Raw genomic sequence first — 20425 nt, forward strand, 5'->3', positions numbered from 1 at the left:
AATCACTTCCCGCCCCCATAACGCTCCAAGCCCCCAGCAGGAAGGGAGCCCTGCAGAGGGCTTGTCCATCGCTTCACAGGCCTCCTCCTTAGTACAAGGCACTGGCTGACCCCTAAGGACATCCCTATTTCTCCATGAATGCTGGCTGTCTCTCTGTACCTCCACCTGGCACTCTACAGGCCTCTTTCAGGCCTGACCCTTTTGGAAGGCAAAGCTTGAAAATAGAGGACTGGTCTTACCCTAGCTCTGCCATTACCAGCAGATGTAATTACAAGCAGGCAGGTCCTTCACTTCTCTGTGTCCTCAACTATAAAGTGGGAATGGTCAGCCTGGCTGTGTCTACTGTCTAGGGCTTTGAAGAGGCTCAGGTGACCATATGCAGATAATAACACCTTATGTATTCTGAGCACCCATTGTGTGCCACTCTGCTAAGCACTCCCCACCCATGATCCCCAATTCTCTGACAACCCTATGAGGTAGGAAGTAGTACCAGTCCCGTTTTATAGCTCAGGAGGCTGAGGCAGTCTGACCCCAGAGTGGGTGTGAATGTGCCAGGTGAACTGCAAAGGGCTTTGTTGCTGCTGTATTTGCAAAGCCCTTTCACATTCAGTTTCTAATTTTTATCCTAGAGACGAGCTTATGAGGTGGGTGGGGAGTTCCAGGTATTCTTATCCAGCCTTCGAGTCGGTGCAAGCTGCTGTATTCTGGTTATTTTTGTGTCTCGTCTCCCAAACTAGACTGTAGGCTCCTGGAGAATTTTGGAGATCATATGAATCCTTAGCACATCCCAGGCAGCACTGTCCTTGTTTTAGTTCAAAGTAGACTGCAAGCTTTCTTTCCCATCCCCTTATTTTGCTACACAGACACACAGACACACACACACACACACACACACACACACACACCCCCGCCATGAGTGGACAGGTGACTCAGCTCCCAGTCAGTCTTATAACTGCATCCCTCTGACTGCAGTGATTGGCTCAAGGGGCAGGCCTGGACCTGAGCGGGGCCAATCAGAGACCTACCCTGGAATTTATAGATGGAACTGGAATTACTAAACTGGAACCTGTGGTAACCATGTTTCCTGCCCACCGGGGAGTTCTTTCTGACATAGGAAGAAAGAGAGGTCAGCATGCCAGGAGAAACAGAGACACCTAGAGAGGAGGAGAATGCAGGGCTAGAAGTCCTAAATTCCATCCCCTGGGGCCCTGGTTCTGCAGTTCTGCCCTCAATATTGTGAGCTTCCCCAGTGTCCTTCCTGGCTTTGGGGCCAATAAACTTTTCCTTTATTTTTCCTTGAGACACTTGGTATTGGCTACTGTCACTTGTAACCAAAACAATCCTGGCTAATAGACTATAGGAGACCGTGCAACCATTTCCACAACACTAGGGAGGACAGAACATATTTGGGACTCCTCTCTGTGAATAGTCTCCAGACCACAAAAAGAAATTGCCCTTCGGACCAGCCCAAGGCCTTGCTTCCTTAGTGAAATGAGGCAGAAAACAAATAAATAAATTACGCCATCTATTCTCTAGTCAAAATCAACATTTACCAGACTTGGCTCTGAACCACTTGGAGCTGCTTCCAAAATTCGGTTCCACCCCTGAGGATCTGCTAGCATGGAGGGCAGCGAAACAACACTCTGAGGCTTGGAAGGCAGGTGAAAGAGGAGCATATTCCAAACCATGTTCTGAACCAGGCAGGGAGCACCACTGGAGTAAGAGTTTAGACTCCCCTGAGGACTGCTTAGAACTGGACTTCCTAAAAATAATGATAATTTATCTGGATGGGTAATGTACTTGGCACATAATTCAAGAGGTCCTATTCTGTGGGTTGCCTTTTCACTCTCTTGATAGTATCCTTTGATGCACAAAAGTTTTAAATTTTGATGAACTCCAGTTCTTTATTGCCTGTGCTTTTGGTGCCATATCCAAGAAATCACTGCCAAATCCAATGTGAAGAATGTCATCCCCTGTGTTTTCTCCTAAGAGCTTTATAGTTTTATGTCTTTGATCCATTATGAATTAATTTTCATATATAGTATAAGGTAAGGGTCCAACTTCATTCTTTTGCATGTGAATATCTAGTTTTCCCAACACCATTTGTGGAAAAGGCTGTCCTTTTCCCCTTGTTGAAAACAATTTAGCCATATATGTGAAGATTTTTTTCTGGGCTCTCTATTCTATTCCATTGACCTACATATCTGTCCTCACACCAGTACCACACTGTTTTGATTACTCTAGCTTTGTAGTAAGTTTTGGAATCAGGAAGTGTGAATCCTCCAACTTTGTTCTTTTTCAAGATGTTTTGGCTATGTAGGGTCCCTTGAGATTCCATATGAGTTTTAGATAGAAGGAATTTTTCTATTTCTTCAAAAAACATTGGTGGGGTTTTGATAGGGATTGCATTGAATCTGCAGATCACTTTGCGTATTATTAACAGCTTAACAATATTAAGTCTTCCAATCAGTGAATACTGGATGCCTTTCAATTTTTTTGTGTCTTCTTTATTTCAGTAATATTTTGTAGCTTTCAATGTACAAATCTTATGTCTCCTTGGTTATGTTTATTTATAAGTATTTTATTCTTTTTGTTGCTATTGTAAATGAAGTTCATCATGAGGGGTTTTCCCTTTATTCCATTAATGTGGTATATTATACTGATTGGTTGTCATATGTTGAACCATCCCTGCATTCCAGGAAAAAAATCCCATGTCATCATGTGTATAATCCTTTTAATATGCTGTTGAATTTGGTTTGCTAATATTTTGTTGAGAATTTTAACATCAATATTTATAAGGAATATAGATTTGTAGTTTATTTTCTTGTATGTCTTTGTCTGGCTTTGGTATCAGGCTAATGCTGACCTCATAGAATGAGTTAAGAAATATTCCTTCCTTTTCAAATGTTTAGAAGAGTTTGAGAAGGGTTGGTGTTAATTCTGAAATGTTTGGTAGAATTCACCAAGAGAGCTGTCTTGTCCTACTTTTATCCTTATTGGGAGGTATTGAGTCATTCTTAATATCCTCATTTGTATTTATTTTCCTTTTTTTTTTTTTTTTGGCCATGCCGCATAGCATGCAGGATCTTAATTCCCTGACCGGGGATGGAACCCATGGCCCCTGCAGTGGAAGTGCGAAGTCTTAACCACTGGACCGCCAGGGAAGTCCCTCCTCATTTGTATTTCACTGAATGGATTTACCATAATTTATTTGGCCAATTGGCCAATTTTTTATTCAGAGACATTTATATTTTTTCCAGTCTTTTGTTATTATAAACAATGCTGATATGAACATCCTTGGGACAAACTTTTGAACATATAAATTTTGGTAAGGTGTCTAAAAAAAAAAAAGTAGCACTCACATTATTTTATGGTCACACCTCTCACCTGAGCTAAATAATATTGGGAATGGGAAGGTCCACCAAGACAAACCATTTCATTCAGGGTTTGCCGGGAAAAGGGGACAATTTATAAATGTGTGTACATGGTATGGTCCCTTGTACAATGGGTGTTACCAATATATTTTGTTAAATCAATTACAGAAGGAAGGCAGTCTTGTTGTTTGCTTGAAATCTTCCCAGATTACTCTGACCTTGGAGAATCTTGGAAACTTAAGGTTGGAGGTAACTTCATAGGTCATGAGGTTGACCAATCCCACACCCCCACTTCTCAGTTAAGGCTTAACTAGTTTCTACTGTGACTCCAGCAAGCACTGCTCTAGTTTGAACCCCTCTACTGCCTGGGAACTCCAGGCAGCCCATTCCATTCCACAAAGAGTATTGGGTACCTAACAAGCCTCTGTTATGGGATAGCGGACAGCTTGGCTGTTAGAAAACATTTCCTTATATTTGAACCCAGGAGACGTCTCTGCTATGCCTATTATTCCGCCCTGGGAGCCAAACAGAGCAAGAAGAAACCGCTTTCAGAGATCCAGTCTTCAAATATTTGGGGGCAGTGCTCACGCCTTTTGGAGACTTTGCCTGTTTCACCATTCCCAATTTCTCTCCCTTCCCTGAACTAATGAACCAGCAAAACCCAAACTCATCATAGCCTCCAAGGCCCCACAGAACTAGCCCTGCCCATCTTGCCAACCTCAGCTCACTCACCTCTCCTTTGGGTTCACCCCACTTCAGCCACACAGCCTCTTTTCTGCTGGGTGACACTGCCAAGCTCTCCCTTGCCTTCCCCTAAGCTCAGTGACTAGAGGGCTGTGGAGGCCTGGGCAGATCACTGAACCTCACAGAGGGCTCCCTAGAAGACAAGGGCTCTGGCTACCCAAAGGACCTCCCAGACCCCATAGATGGCATGGATAGGGGGCAGGTGGCTGTTATGGATAGATCGCTGGGATGGGGACACTGACTTGGCCAGCACAGGGCATTTGGATCGAGGAAAAAACTGAAAGAGGTCAAAAAGGAGAGAACCAGAAGTAACTTTTCCACCTGGCCCTGTCAGGGAGTATCTCATCCACCCCGGTCTACTCCAGGATCCCAGATGTGAGACGGGTGCTGATGCCCCCCCACGGTGCACCCTCCTTCCACTGACCGACCCCCACCTCCAGGGTTGCCTTTGTCCCTTTGTCCAGGGCCCATCCTCCTCCTCTTTCTGTTTCCCAGCATCCTCATGCTTCCATCCCAAGATGGGCTGGGCCAGGAGACAGCCATTACGTGAGAGCCTTGGGGACAGTGTAGCAAGTATGAACTCTGAGACCTGGCTCTTGCCTCAACTTTAGCACTTTGTGGGGAGGTAGGAGGCCCAGGCAAGGGGGTGTGGAGGTGGGGTGGTCAGCCAGAGGCTAAGATGTGGGTGCTTATCCTGGAAGTTCACCAACTAACCATCTGAACTACCTGGGCAATTCCTGTTTCCTCTCTGGCCCTGTCATGCTTAGATGTGAAAAGGGATCAGGCTGGGTCATCTCCGGAGCCCTCACAGCTTCTGACATCCTGAGTCTTTGGGCTCAGGGGGTGGGACATGGAGGGGTCCCTGGCTGAACCCTCCCTGCCTCAGTGTTCCCAGAGCTCCTCCCCCTGACGGTCCCCTTCCATGCTGCCCGCCCCACCCCCATCTTCCTCTCAGCTCCACAGGCGGCTGAGGAGCCTGGAGTGACTGTAAAAGGGAAGGAATGTCCAGAGGCAATTGTTCCTTCCTGATATCACCAGGGGGAGGTTGAGTTGGGGGGCCCAGCTGGAAGGGTGGCGTCAGGATTCTCCCTGAATCTCATCTCCCCCGCGCTGCACTGACCCCCCTGCCGCACGCTCAGCCCGCAATCCACCCCCTCTCATCTGCCACCATCCACATCTCATTGGCTTAAGGCCTCCTAGCCTCCCTCTCCCAATTTTCTCCACCTCCCGACCCCAGACCCTCTCCTGGGCCCCTTCCTTCACGGCACCCCACCCCCCTGACCTAGCTCCTTCTCTGGGGAGGCTCCGCAGCCCGGTTCCAACACTCTCCAGCCCCACACTCCTTTTACAGACATGGAGCGCTGCAGGTTTTCTGCCAAAGTAGGAGAAGTCTGAGGCTAATCTCACCTCCTCCCAGCTCCCAAATTCTACCAAATAGGATGCCTTGCAGACTGGGGAGAAGGAGGTGGGGGGAAGCTGAGCCTCAAGGGGAGGAGCTAACGAGACGGTGGAGATGAAAGTGCTCTTTGGACTCTGAGCATCCTCTAAATTTCAGGTGTTATTTGAATCAGTAAGAGGTTTGAGGCGGGGAGGATGGAGACGGCAGAGGAGGGGGCTTTGCTAGCACTAAGGGAAGGTCCCCAGGAAGGCATCCTGGTGCATTGGGAGCAGCAGATGGCCGGGAGTCAGGAGGCCGGAGTCCTGGGCAGCCCTGGATAAGCTGAGTGACCTTGGACTGGCTGCATCCCCTCTCTGGGTTTCAGTTTCTCCTTGCTTAAAATGAAATATCCTGGACATCCCCCCCCCCACCATTCTGACCCCCAAAAGAGGAATGAGAGAGACCCTTTCTTCTGAAAAGTTGCCTCCCTGGGCTGCCTTCTCTGAAGCCTTTTTGCTCAGATAGACTCATCATCAAGCCAAACCCAGACACTGGCGCATCCCCAGAACAGACCCAGTCCCACCATGTGTTGATGAGACGTGGCTACACCTGCCAGCAGAAATGGACACACGTTCTCCCTCCCCCCAGGTTGCCCCTGACTGCCCGGCCTCTCCTCCTCCCTCTCCCCTGGCTCCCATCCTGACTGTGTGAGCGTTTGGTCCTGCCCAACAAAATGGATGCAGCCCCCCACCCCCTCCTGGGCTCTTGGAGTCTCAGTTGTCCCCGCACATCTCTCCCCCCACCACATCCAGCCACCTCCCCACGATCCCCAGCTATCTGTGGAGGATACCCTTGAACTTCTCCAAATCCCCCCAGTCCTGAGCCATTTCCTGAAGAGGCAGGGGAGCCCTCTCTCCCCAGCACAAACACGCACACTCCCCTCAGCTGAAACCCCCAAGAAGAACAAGAGAAAACTCTCTTTGACCAGACTAGGGTATATCTGGGTGGAAGAGGGGCAGAGGTGTGAGAATTGGAGTGGGAAGGTGTCAGGGTGAGCTGAGAGCAGCTGAGAAGGTGTAGGGTGGCACTAAGCCCTGCTCCATCCTCCGTGGAAGGGGATTTCATGGGCTTCTCTACCTACCCACAGACTCACACCCTAGAGAGTCACTCAAGGCTTAACTCTAATCCCTCTGCTGAAATGTAAGCCCCTTCTTTCTTTCTTAGACCTTAGCCCAGATAGAGAAAAGCAGCTTCCTTTCTTCCCTGGAATTCTCTGCCAGGTTCTTAGTGCCATCACTCAGCCCTCTCTTCTCCCTGCTTTATCCCCATTCCTTTCATCTTTCTTCATAGGCTTTTTTTGGTTTCAGCCCCTCCAGTTTGGTCATATCCCTGCTGTCTTGGGTGCTTTCCAGGTTTTCTACATCCTCTGAGGCTGTAGAGTGCTTTAAACAGGGGCTGAGCAGGCTGGCAATGACCTCACAGGGCCGCTATGCACAGTTGCTATCTATAGCCTTATAGGCTCAACCGCCTCTTCCTCCAGCCAACTGAGTCACAGTCAGCTTGGAGTCCACTCAGACCCCGGGGTCTTCTCTGCCACTCCAGACCACAGCCCATTACAGCACCCTGAGCTGTTCTTACTGCTGGCTCAAATGCTCATTCTCTGAATCATCCGAATACACAATGAAAGTTGAGTCTTGGGTTCCAGAAGACACCCATTCTTGGTCTCTCAGTGTTTTTATAGCCCCACTCATCTACCCTCTCACACCTGTCCAGATAGACAGTCAATGGCCTAAGTTCCATTTGACTCTGTGGACGTAGGGACAAGGGGAGGAATTTGGGGAGCAGCTGCTGGGCTGCTGCCCGCGTTCAAGGATCTACCACTCTTCGGTGAGTTGCTTCACCCCTCTGAGCCTCGGTTTCCTCATCTGTAAAATGATAAAGCAGCATAGGATTTGAGGAAGATTAAATGAGAAATTGTCCGTAAAGCACTTAGCACAGTGCCTGGCACACAGTGAGCGTTCAGTAGGTGCCAGCCATTACTAAAATATTTTACCCCCTTTGGACCGATAAGGAAACTGTTTCATAGAGGTCATAGAGGTCCAGGAACTAGCTTGAGTCCTTGCTTTAGGACAGCACGTAGGGGGCCAAGATTCACAGCCAAGACCGCCTGACTCCAAATCTCTCTATCACAGGCTGTGCTGCCTCTGATAATAACGTAGCTACCACTTACCGTATACTAGGCATGGTCTTCTGGACACCTGCCATATAAAATCACTGCATCTCTGATCTTCACAACACTGGGAAGTAACTATTCACCTCATTTTACAGTTATGGATACTAGGCTCAGAGAGGTTAGGTAAGTTCCCTAAGGTGGCACAGCAAGTAAAAACAAAGTCTGGTTTTGAGCCTTAGTCCATGGCTCCTAGAAACCCAGCTCATTTCTCTGCGTGGTCGCTAAGTCCTTGCCATAGACTGACTTGGCAGGCTCAGCTCTAGGTCCTTCCCCTTTTAACTTGGCCTTACCTGGGAATCTCCACTGAAAAGTCCTTTGTCCAGTAGTGGACAAATCCCTCCTGACATTCTGCCCAGCTCCTCTCCCCAACTCCACTGCCCTCCAGAGAGGGGGCTGGGCTTGGAAAGGGCAGGTTTTAGGGAGTTAGGGACCAGCAGCAGAGGACTCTGGCCTTCATCCCACAGGAGCTGGGGGGCACTGAAGATTTCCTGTCTGGGGAATATAGGGGCCACTCTGCCCTGTGCCACCCTCAGGCCAGTCAGGCACTGGGGCTCCCCCTCAGGCTGGAGAGGCTCCCTTCAGGGCACCCTGGCCCCAGACTGCCCCCAACAGGCCTGGGAGGAGGCCTTAGGCAACAGTACCCACAATTCTGTCCTGGAGAGGCTGCCTGGAAGACTGGGACTGGGGGCTGGGCTTGGTCCTGTGGCCTCAAGGTTCTAAAGAAACTCTGGGGTCTACTGTCAGCTGCTGGGGATTCCCACTGCCCAGCTCCCAGGCCCCAGAGCCTAAAGACATCCCAGATACACTCCTCTTCCCAATTTTAAAGGTCCTGAGAGATACAATTTGTTGAAAACGGAGAGCACTGGAGTTTTTGTTTCCCCACCCACAGTGCTCAGAACTCTACCCCCCAACTGTCCCAGAGAGCCCCCCCCCATTGCCCTCTCCCCATCCAGCCTCAAAAAGATGGGCCAGGCTCTCCCTCTGCCTTTCCCCAGGCTCCCCAGCCATCCTGGGTACCAGAATAGACCACTGACCACCTGCCCTGGGGGCTGGGAGGGGCCACAGCCGGCGCTGCCACTCAGGCTGGGGGAGGGGATTGGGAAGGGGGAGCTGGGACAGCAGGAGGGTGCTCCAGGGCCCCAGGCCACTTCCAGCGGCTTCTCAGTGTAGTGCAACGGGCTCCCCATCAACACCCGACTGGCAGCCTGTGTCCCCACTCCCCAGCCTGGACGGGTCTGGAGTGCCAGACACCCTCTCCGGACGGGGCTCCGGCTGAGTCTCTGCCCACAGCTTCCCCTCCTCTCCAGGTCACTCCTCTTCCCCTCCCCCTCCCCCTCCAGTTCTGTCTCCACCTCCCCCAGGGTCCCTGCCCCCCAACCCCCAGCCGGGTTTGCTGGGTCTCTGCCCCCATCCGTCCCCCAGCTCCCTCTAAGTGAGGATGCCCTTGCTTGGTGACCCCACATTCCAGCCTTACTGGGGTCAGGAGGGCTTCCTGCCCGATGTGGGATCCCCGCCCCCACCCCTAGCTCCCGGCAGCCTCTCCTGGTCGTCCGGCTACTGGCCCTTTGCTGCTCCCTTCTCGCACACCTCCCCCAGCCCCAGGCCCAATTTAGCTCCTTTAATCTTCCCTGTAATGCAATCTGACTGTTTCCTGAGCACACACTGCACTTCCCAAACTGCTGGTCCCTGGAGAGGGGCGGGGTGGAGGCAGGGTGGCCTCAGCTCTTCCCTGCACTGGAGCACCGCCCCACCTAGCCCCATCCCGGGCACTCCTGCTGTTCCCCTCTTCTTTTCCCCACCCCTAGGAGGCCCCAGGGAGCTCTGGCTGCGCAAGTCTCTGCCATGTGGATTCCATAGCCCAGGCCTGACACGACCCTGATTCCTCACCTCGTCTTTTCCCACCTCCTCAGAGCCTTTGCCCATGCTAATTCCCTCTGCCTGGAATACCCTCATCTCCACAGTGCACTTCTTCCTATGAAACTCTTACCCTCTTCCCTCTCAAGGGCCAGCTTAAGCCCGGTTTCCCAAATTCCACAGATTGCCTGGGCCCCTAATCCCAGGTCTGCCTCACACCAGCCATGTGACCTTGAGCAGTTTGCTTCCCTCTCCAAGTCTCCATTTGCTCATCTGTAAATGGGGATCATAATAGTGCATCCCTCAGAGGGTGGCTACGAGGATTGAGTTACTTTACATAAAGTGCTGAGAACAGTTCTGGGTACATGGTAAGTGCTATTTAAGTGTTAAACGAAAATATCTTTTCCTGCCTTGTATTACAATGACTTTATTTCCTCCAAGTTAAGACACCATGAATTGTGAAACACTTCATTTATTTAATTACATCATTTCAGGGGGGAAAAGAAGCCTTACTGTATGAAACGTACAAATTATCTGTAAGCGGTCTTCCAATTTCATATATGTGTAAATTGTTCAGTAACGATATTTGTGTAGCAGACTCTCTGCTTCTATCCAGTCTCCTTTTCAGCTTCTTGTGTTTTCATTGTTTATGGTCGGTGCCCAAGGCCTTGGGTACAGGTTCTTACTCCCAAATTGTATTTAGCTAGGGGGTTTTTAGTAACTTCTTCGGCTCCTTTAAGCCTCAGTTTTTCCTAAATAGCTAAAATAATTCACAATTGTAGTGGATATTAAATGAGATGATATATGTTTAAGGCGTTTAGCCCCTTATTGGATATTCAACCAGGACAGCTATCATTACTGTGATGATTTTTAAACTTTTGTTGAAATCTGGGCTCTCCAAGGACGAGAGAGGTGGAGGAGAACTGGTATTACATGGTTGAAGTGCCCTCCAGTGGCCATATCGGAAAACTGCAGGCTTCTGGTGTGCTTCGGGAGTCCTTCCTTTGCTGGTCCAGGAACTAACTCAGCCACCCCCAGCCCGGTACAGGCTCATCCAACCCTCCTGGAATTCTTCACATCATCTTTCCTTTTACAGAGGCCGTAAGAGACTTTTAAAAAGTACTTAATAGGATACGAGACTAGGAGCAGAGCTTTAACCCAGGAAGGCTACAGCCTGGACATACACTGTCTCTCAAAGCTTGTGGGCCCAGGGCCCTGCGGCTGGGAGGTTGGGTGGTGGAAAGCTGTGTGCTGGGCATCGGTTCTCCTCTGACCTGGACACTATGGGATCTGGCCTGTGAGAGACCCCTCTTGCTGCCCACATCCAAAACTCTAGCATAGAACAAGTGTAGCCCCTTCCAAGTATCTACTTCTGGGCTGTGACAGATTTGTATTTTGTTCACCCTCCCTCCCTCTCTTCCTTCCTTCCTTCCTTCCTCCATCCATCGATATTTATTGAACACTGGCTGTGTACCAGGCCCCACATCCTAGGTGCTGGGGGTTAGAAAGATCAATTTTAACACAGACAAAAACACAGCTGCCGAGAGTTGTTCACAGTGTCCCAGACGCCACATGCAGAGTTAATCCTTGTATCTGAGTGTTTACGGCGTCTCCGTGTGGCTGAGTGGGAGGGCAGAGGCAGGAACGTCAGATCCAGGCTGCCTGATGTCTCCTGATGAGACGTGTCCACAGTGGATGATTTGTCTGGCCGGCTTTCAGGGCTGACTTCTCCCTCCCACTCTGCTCCTCTGAGAAGTCCTCCCCATTTCAAACACTGACCGAACTCCTAGCTCCACCAGCACGGGGGTCCCTGAGCTCCCTTCCCTTCCCCCACCACTTCCCTTTCCCCGGGATCGAATCAGCCAATACTTAGCATCTAACCCCAGCTCATAGGCCAACTCCCCATTGTCCAGGACTGAGAGGAAGGAGCCTTCCTCCAGAGTCATTGCATGGGAGGGTGACTGGAGGTACCACCATGTTTTTGGAAGATGTCAGGAACGGGAGGAAGGGCTGGGTCGGTGATGTGTACATGGTTCCTGGGACTCTGTTGCCTCCTTGAGCTGCCATCTCCCCTCCCCTTCATGATCAAACTTCTCAAATGTCTTTCCACACCCTTCCTCAGTATTCTGTTGCTTTCTCCTAATTGTTCCATTTCCTCAGAATTCTTCCCAACTGTAGTAGCACAGGCTATTGGGCCCTCGCTGGGTCCCCTCAACTCCTAGACCAGTGCTGTCCAACAGAAATGTAACCGGGAGCCACATATGTCATTTCAAATGTTCTAGTAGCCACCTTTTAAAACGGTAAAAGAAACAGGTGAGATCAATAATATAGTTAACCCAATGTATCCAAAATATTATTATTTCAACATGTAAGCAATGGTCAAAAATTGAGATATATGAATATTTTGTCATAATCTGATGTATACATTATTTTATACGTACAGCACCTCTCAATTCGGACTAACCACATTTCAAGCTGCTCAGGTGGCTGGTGGCTGGCGTATTGGGCAGTGCAGTTCCAGAACCTGCATTCACTACTTGGCACACCCTCTTTCGCTCTCTGTGACTGATCGTCTCATTTCCATGTGTCCTGTCTCCCCAGGGAGATTCAAAGTCCCCTGGGTCAGAGTCCTCACTTTTTCATCCCTGTATCTCCCGTGGCACCTTAAAGCTGTGCGCCACACTCACGAGGCTCTGCAAGCACGTTTGTTGATGGGAGTGAGTGCTGGGGATTGATTTTTGTGTTTTCGTTATGGCTGTAAATGGTGTGCTATAGATTGCTTCTATAGATGCACCCTGCTGCAGTAGTAGCAGAAACAAGCAGCCTGGTTGTCCACACAGGCAGAGCCCTGGGGCCAATGGGGCTCACCTACCCAGGCCGGGGAAATCCTGCCAGACCACGTACCATTTCTCTGGCTTAAGAGCCTGTCGTTGCCACCGTGCGCTCCTCCCTGCAACCCCATCTCCGTTAGACCTCGGATAGAGCCCTTGTCAGGGAGCATTACACAAAGGATGTGTCTCTGGCATCCCACCACCAGGCTGGGAGCTCCTCGGGACAGAAAAGGAGTTTTATTCAGATCGACAAGAGCCTGACCTGCAACAGGTGCACAAAACATATTTGTCAAATGAATAAATGAATGGATGGCTGGAGCCAGCCAAGCCTCTCATTCATGTACTCGTGCACCCAAAAGAATCTTTGAGCACTTACTACATGTCAGGCACTGTGCTAGACACTAAGGACTCAGCATGAACAAAGCCAGCGAGGGCTGTGCCTACTGGAGCTCACAGTCTGAGCAGGGGAAATAGACCGCTGTAGCCTCCTGGAATACAGGACAGCCTTCCCCAGGTCAAGGGTCATCATTTAGACCCTTGGCCACAGTAGGCTAGACTGACCCTTGGGTGCTGTGAGGACCTTACTGTTTCAAATTGCATTGATGATATCATAATGGGCCCTGTGGGATAGACCAGGACCCTGCAGTTCAGAGCAAAGGGGCCAAGGCAGGGGGAGGAGATGGTGGTGTCCATTCAGCCTCTGACAGACCCGGCCTCAGCTCGGGAGGAGGCGGCCAGCGGGTGACCATGGCGCTCAACCTCTCCGCCACGTCCGTTCCCAACAACTGGCTCCCAGGCTACCCTGAGATAACCAGGGCTGCATTCTAGGCCCGTATTCTCCTGTGGGAATGTCCCAGACAGTGTAGAGCGCCAAGCTGTGAGCCATGCACTGTCTCGGGGACTCGGGGGATAAAAAGGTGAACAAGACTTCGTCCCTGTCCTCAAGTTGCTGAGAAATTAGACCCTGAGCAAGGGGCTCACCAGAACATACTCATCATCCTCTTGGTTAACTTTGGCAGAACAGTGTGCTAAGCGGTGATGGAAATACTCCAGACAGGGAATTCCCTGGCTATCCAGTGGTTAGGACTCCGCACTCTCACTGCTGAGAGGTTGGGGAACTAAGGTCCTGAAAGTTACACAGCGAGGCCAAAAAAAAAAAAAAAAAAAAAAGGAAATGCTCCAAACAGCCCAATCTAGTTCCCTAGCTTCTCTCCGTGTCACCCCACAGCAGGGAACTGAGCTCCAGGGCAGCCCACCCATTGGTACTCGTGGTTTGGGGAATCTAGACTAGTGTTTCTCAGAATGGTCTAAAGATAGGATTATTTACAGCCGGTTAAAAATGCGCATCCCCTGGGCCTTCGTGCAAATCTTCCGAAGAAGAATTTTCAAGTGTGGGCCTTGTGAAATCTGCACTTTAAAAAGCACTCTAGGTCTTCTTATCCTAAACACTGCCCTGGAGTGGAAATACCTACCAGAGTCCCCAGGTCCCGTATCTGGCTGCCCAGGGTTGGTCGGTTTCTCTGTCCAGAGATGGGTGTCGGCTTTTGATACTTTATTACTAATGAAAAGCCGTGATTCAGAGGCTGCTGGTGGCCAGCCGTCAGCTTGGAAGGAGTCAGTAGCCACTGAGAACAGAATTCTCTAACTTTTCGATTCATCTATAAAACGCTTACCTGAGCAGACACTGTTTAAAGGCCATTAAAATACCAGACAAAGAATAAGCCAGTCCCTGGATCTTTATAGACATATTTACTCAAACCCAAGTGCTTGCAAAGAGTACATAATAGGGAAGAAAAATGAGCAGGCACCCCTAGAAATACGAACTGAAAGTAAACAGCCCTGTTCACCAAAATAAACAGGCCAAATCCAGCGAGGATTAAATGACCTCTAGTCAGGGAGGTTCAGAGACAGAAATGCCCCATCTTGGCTCCTAGAAGTTGAGGTGAGGGTCTTTCCCTGCCACCTGGGGGCATGATCCGGCTTTGCAGGGGCACATTAGGGGGTCAGGGCCACGCCTGCAAGGGCAGCCACTAGCCTTGTGGGTGTGAGTGCTCCCCAGAACTCCCCAGCTGCCTGCTACAGGGCCTGAAACCTCCAAGATTAAAGATCAAGGAGTGTGCCCTAAAACGCCTCTGATGAAATGTGCCTTTTCTGGAGGTGTAGCCCCTCAAGTCACTACTATTTGTGGTTTATTCATTAATTTCCTAAACATATGTTTAGCACTCAATGTGTTTCGGGCCCTGTGCCAATCACTAAAGGTATCAAAGTAAGGCATAAACCTGCCCTCAAGTTGCTCACAGTTTAGTATGAGAGATAAGATTGAGAGATGATAACAGCTTTTTCTTAACCTTTTTTTTTTAATTGAAGTATAGTTAATTTACTATGTTGTGTTAAGTTTCAGGTGTACAGCAAAGGGATTCAGATATATATATATATTCTTTCTCAGATTCTTTTCCATTATAGGTTATTACAAAATATTGAATATAGTTCCCTGTGCTATACACTAGGTCCTTGTTGTTTACCTATTTTCTATATAGTAGTGTGTAATCATAGCTAACATTTACTGATCATTTATTATTTGACAAACAATGATAAGCATTTCACATGCATTATGTCATTTAATTCTCCTAGCATTATAAGGTTATTACTGTTATCTTCCCCCATTTTACAGATGAGGAAACTGAGGCTCAATATCTGTGTTATGACGGTAAATGTTTAACAGTCAGCTCTCTGGAGGAAAAGAACAAAGCCCTGATTTGTAGGATGTGCCAATTGCAGTGGTGTAAATACTCCCAGGCCGGTCTCAAGCCACCAGCCTGAAGTCACTGAATGTGGAGTTGGAAGGGGTGAGAGTGTGAGCTGGCTCCATCACAGCACTGCAAATGGCCAGTCAATGAAGGAGCTAGAACTTAAACCCAGGGGTGTCTGCTCCTGAGCCCGCGTGCTTAACCACTTTGTTATACTGTCAATAACTACACAAGGTCATTGACATTTGAGAGGGAAACCTCTTAAGACCTATGTGACATGCTGGTTTTACAATGCTGCATAAAACTCCCAAGGTTAATAACCAGCACTTCCCTATATCTCTTTGTTTTTATCACAGGAACAGTTGGTTTTCTTTTGAGGGCCTTTAAAAAAAAAAAAACCTTTTATCTTGAAATAATTATACATTCACAGGAGGTTGCAAAAATAGTACAGAGAGGTCCTGTGTACCCTTCACCTGGTTTCCCCCAATGGTTACATCTTACACAACTACAGTACAGTATCACAACCAGGCCAGTGACATTGGTGAAATGTGTGTGAACAGTTCTATGCCATGTTATCCAGGATTGTCAGACTTAGCAAATAAAAATAAAGGACAGGGCTTCCCTGGTGGCGCAGTGGTTGAGAGTCTGCCTGCTGATGCAGGGGACGCGGGTTTGTGTCCCGGTCTGGGAAGATCCCACATGCCATGGAGCGGCTAGGCCCATGAGCCATGGCCACTGAGCCTGCGTGTCTGGAGCCTGTGCTCCGCAACGGGAGAGGCCACAACAGTGAGAGGCCCGTGTACCGCAAAAATAAATAAATAAAAATAAAATAAAGAACACTCAGTTAAATTTTATTTTTAGTGTAAATATATCCCATGCAATATTTGGGACACACTTATATTAAGAAATTATCCTTTGTTTATCTGAAATTCAAACTTACTTGGGTGTCCTGTATTTTAACAGGCATCCCTAACTTTATCACATGTGTAGTCACGCAACCACTATTATAATCAAGATACAGGGACTTCCCCGGTGGCGCAGTGGTTAAGATTCCGCACTCCCAATGCACAGGGCCTGGGTTCGATCCCTGCTCAGGGAACTAGATCCCGTGTGCATGCCGCAACTAAGAGTTCACATGCCGCAACTAAGGAGCCCGCCTGCCTCAACTGAGACCCAGTGCAACCAAATAAATAAATAAATATTTGTAAAAAATAGTCTGATCTAAAAAGAGTTTTTTAAAAAAATCAAGATACAGAACCATTCCACCACTATAAAGATGTTCCCTGCGCCGCTCTTTTAGAGTCACACCCATCCCTTCCCCCACCTTCCCTGGCCTTTGGCAACCACTCCTCTGATCTCCATGTCTATAATTTTGTCATTTTCTTCACTTAGCATAATGCCTATGAGATCCATCCAAGTTGCTACGGTTATCAATAGTTTGTTCCTTTTTATTGCTGGGGAGTATTCTACGAGGGCCATTTCTCACAAATAACAATCACTTTAAGAAATTTCATCCATTCAATAAATATTCATTGTATATCTACTATGGGCCAGGTGCAGACATGAGGCATGGGGAACTGGTTGCTGTCAGCGTTTGGGTTTTCGCCAGACAAGTAAGCAGACCTAGAGCAAGCAAGGAACACGGACGTGTGTGCAAACGAGTGATTACAGATGGAACACATGAGTTATGATGGGTCGGAGGGGAGTGGAGAGGAGAAGAGTGAGGAACGGGGAAGAGGTAGGATCACTACTTTGCAGTTCTTGTGTAGGTGAGGAAGTAATAGAGTTGGGTACCCTTTTCTGAGGGTTTCCCTACCTCGTTTGCAGTTTACTTTTTGTTTAAAATATCAATATCAAAAGAAACATTCCATCCAACACAAACGACACAATTTCTATATCAGAGGATAATATGGATTTTTTTAAATAAACAATGTAACCTTTAAAAAAAATTTCTTTATTTGTCTGCGCTGGATCTCAGTTGTGGCATGTGGGATCTAGTTCCCTGACCAGGGATCAAACCCAGGCCCCCTGCATCGGGAGCACGGAGTCTTAACCACTGGACTACCAGGGAAGTCCCGATAATGATAATACAGCTTTAAGTGGGGTTTTTTATTTTTTATTTTTGGCCATGCCGCACGCTTGTGGGATCTCAGTTCCTGGGAACCCCCTGAGTAGGTATTTCTAAACTGAAGGCTTTAGGGTTAAATGCTAACCAACAAATGCTTACCAACTCAGGGTACAGAAGAAAACAAAAATTATGGTCACAGAAAGTATTTAAAGATCATCTTTCCACCTGTTACTTTTTAGTTTAGTTTTTTAAAGTTTTTCTATGTACACACATAGGAAAAAAATTCAAAAAGTGCAAAAGGATTCCTAGGAACCCTTTTTATAGGATAAAGAAAGTGTTTCTTCTACCCACCTCCCCAGCCCTCAGCTACCCCGGTTCTCCTTTCCAGAGTCAGTTACCATTTTTTTGTGGCTCCTGACGTACATTAAACACATAAGAATATGTGTGTATCTGTGTATTTATACTCACGAATGACAGCATGCCATAACAGCTATTCTGCACCACCTTGTCTTCTCACTTAGTAATATATCTTGGAAATGGTACCTGTAGAGGCACTTCATTCTTTGTAACTATATAAAATGCTTTTCAAACCTCCCTCCTAGAAAATGATTGGTTGAAAATTATAATATTGCCTGAGCTACTTATCTCAAGGCATCCTGGGATTTGCAGTTCTCACTCAGCTGAGTCTTACTTGGAAAATAGGACTTGAGCAGAAGACACGTGTTGGAAACTAAAGTGCCCTTCCAACAACAACGTAAGAGAACAAATTGTACCGTGTTATGCAAGAGCCTATCATTCTACCCAGAAGCAAATTATTTACTTATTGAAACAACCAAGATATCTACCAGCAATGAGATACCCAGGGCTATCTTGACATCAGGAAATCAAGATCATCTGATTCAGCTCCTCACTGCATCCATTTTAGCAGACAGGGCAGGACACACACACACACACACACCACACACTCCACATGCCTTCTCTTCCTTACAGCTTTGCTTTGGTCTTCTGTATCCCAAATGCATTATGTGACAAATTACTACTTAGGAACCTTCTCTCATAAACTGATGGATCAGAAAGGACCCACATATCAAATCAACTCACACTGAAATGTGTAACCTACTGCTATGTTAACTCACAGGCATTTGCACTTTAATAGTTGTTAAACCAAGAAGATAAATGAATAATGGTAGCATTGTAAACACCAACTAAGGGCTGGTAGGGAAGGTTTTCTCTGGAGGCTGAGGGCAAGAATGATTCTCAGAGACTTTTTTTTGGATAGCCGAGGTCCCCCCTTGACTCTTCACTTCATACCCAATACCATTTCCTTATCCAGAGATGACCACTTTCCTTCCAAACCCGTTTCCATGAATTTACATACATATTTATATAAAATCTAGGAATTTAGCTCACTGTGAGAGTTTTACCAAAATACTCTTGTCCTATAAATATTATTCTGGAAATTACTTTTTCACTCAATAAATTTGGCCCTTTTTCCTATGATAATACATAAAGATTGACCTCACATTGTTTTTTACTGCCATACGGTACTCTGAAACACTGTGTCTCAAACTTTAATGTGAATTCAGATCATCTAGGGATCTTGTTAACATGCAGATTCTGATTCGGTAGGTCTGGGGTAAACCTTGAGATTCTGAATCTCTGAAAAATTCCCAGGTCAACGAATCACAACTTGAGGAACAAAGGTGTGGAGTGTGGGTGAAGTTGTGTGGTAGAACCGACTTGGACCGGCTCACAAGAACTGATTGTCAAATTTCCAGGAATTCTGTGGTCCTAGTGTGAAACACAGCAATCATTAAAAATGAAATTATTTAAACTTACAATTAAATAAATTATATTACAAACAGAGATAATAAATACTCAAAAATCATCACTTTCCTAATTATTTTACTATAAATCTATGTTCCTAAGGTTATTTGTGTCTATTACATCTGTTTGGTGGAAATCTGCACAATGGTGTACTTTTCCACATTCCTTCCCAACTCCACATTCAGTTCACGTTGGTAGCTTAGAATCAGCCACGGGTAACGTTCACACCACAGAAATTGGGTAGAAAAGCGTACTCCATTACTCCAAGCCTTCTCTGACATTTGATATTACCAATCTTTTTCATTTTTGCTAATCTGACAAATCAAAAATGGTATCTCATTTTTCACTTGCATTTCCCTGGTTACAGTGAGATTGGGTCATGCATGTGCTCATTCCTAGGAATTTAATAGTATTTCTTGTTCTTGTAAATAAGACCTTTTTACTATTATATTTTCTGGTTGATTACTGTACAGGAAAGCCGATGATTTTTCCAATCAGGCCACCCCTTCTTCCAGTTCTAACAGCTTGTCTGTTTATTTTCTTGCTAATCAAATAATCTACAAATAGTGACAGACTGTGCTTTTCTATATATAATTGTTTCTTTTGTGACACTGGCTCTGACTGCAGGTCCACACTGACTACCAGTGATAATATTTCATCAGTACCTTGCTTCTGATTTGAACAGGGACACTTCTATATTTCCCTACTAATGTCTGCTGTAGATTTCTGGTCTCTTAAGAGGATTTGGGGGTTTTTTGTTTGTTTTGTTTTTGTTTTGGCACGCTTGAACCTGCCCCCTTGGCAGTGAAAGCGTGGAGTCCTAACCACTAGACCGTCAGGGAATTCCTGGTTTTGTTTTTCTTAAGACTGGCTGTTCCATTTTTCAAACATTTAGTTTCACTTTCTAAGTTTTGCATTTTGTTGATATTTGAATTGCTCACATTAACATATACTCTTTTTTTAACTATCAGACAATGCACTTTTATTTGAATTAAGTTTTATTTTCACTTTTTTAAAATTGAAATATAGTTGATTTGCAATGCTGTGAACATGTACTCTTTTTTGTGATCAGAATGTTAAAGATTTTTTTTTTTTTGCGGTACACGGGCCTCTCACTGTTGTGGCCTCTCCCGTTGCGGAGCACAGGCTCCGGACGCGCAGGCTCAGCGCCCATGGCTCACGGGCCCAGCCTCTCCGCGGCATGTGGGATCTTCCCGGACCGGGGCACGAAGCCGTGTCCCCTGCATCGGCAGGCGGACTCTCAACCACTGCACCACCAGGGAAGACCCCTGTTAAAGATTTTTAAGTCCCTCTCCCTTACCCCTGTCCTTGAGTGTGTCCCTTCCCCAGCAGCCAGCCTCTGGCTCCT

General features: G+C 47.3%; 1 long non-coding RNA gene across 1 annotated transcript; it reads right to left on the minus strand.

The window, feature by feature from the left end:
- Positions 1–7183: 7183 nt before the first annotated feature.
- LOC137225760 (uncharacterized) lies at positions 7184–8315 on the minus strand. The gene is made up of 2 exons (XR_010944016.1): positions 8020–8315; positions 7184–7421 (listed from the first exon to the last, which is right to left on the minus strand). It is a non-coding gene; the product is annotated as an uncharacterized lncRNA (long non-coding RNA).
- Between the last annotated feature and the right edge of the window lie 12110 nt (positions 8316–20425).

This window comes from Pseudorca crassidens, chromosome 6 (genome assembly GCF_039906515.1).
Source record: "Pseudorca crassidens isolate mPseCra1 chromosome 6, mPseCra1.hap1, whole genome shotgun sequence".
Lineage (NCBI taxonomy): Eukaryota > Metazoa > Chordata > Mammalia > Artiodactyla > Delphinidae > Pseudorca > Pseudorca crassidens.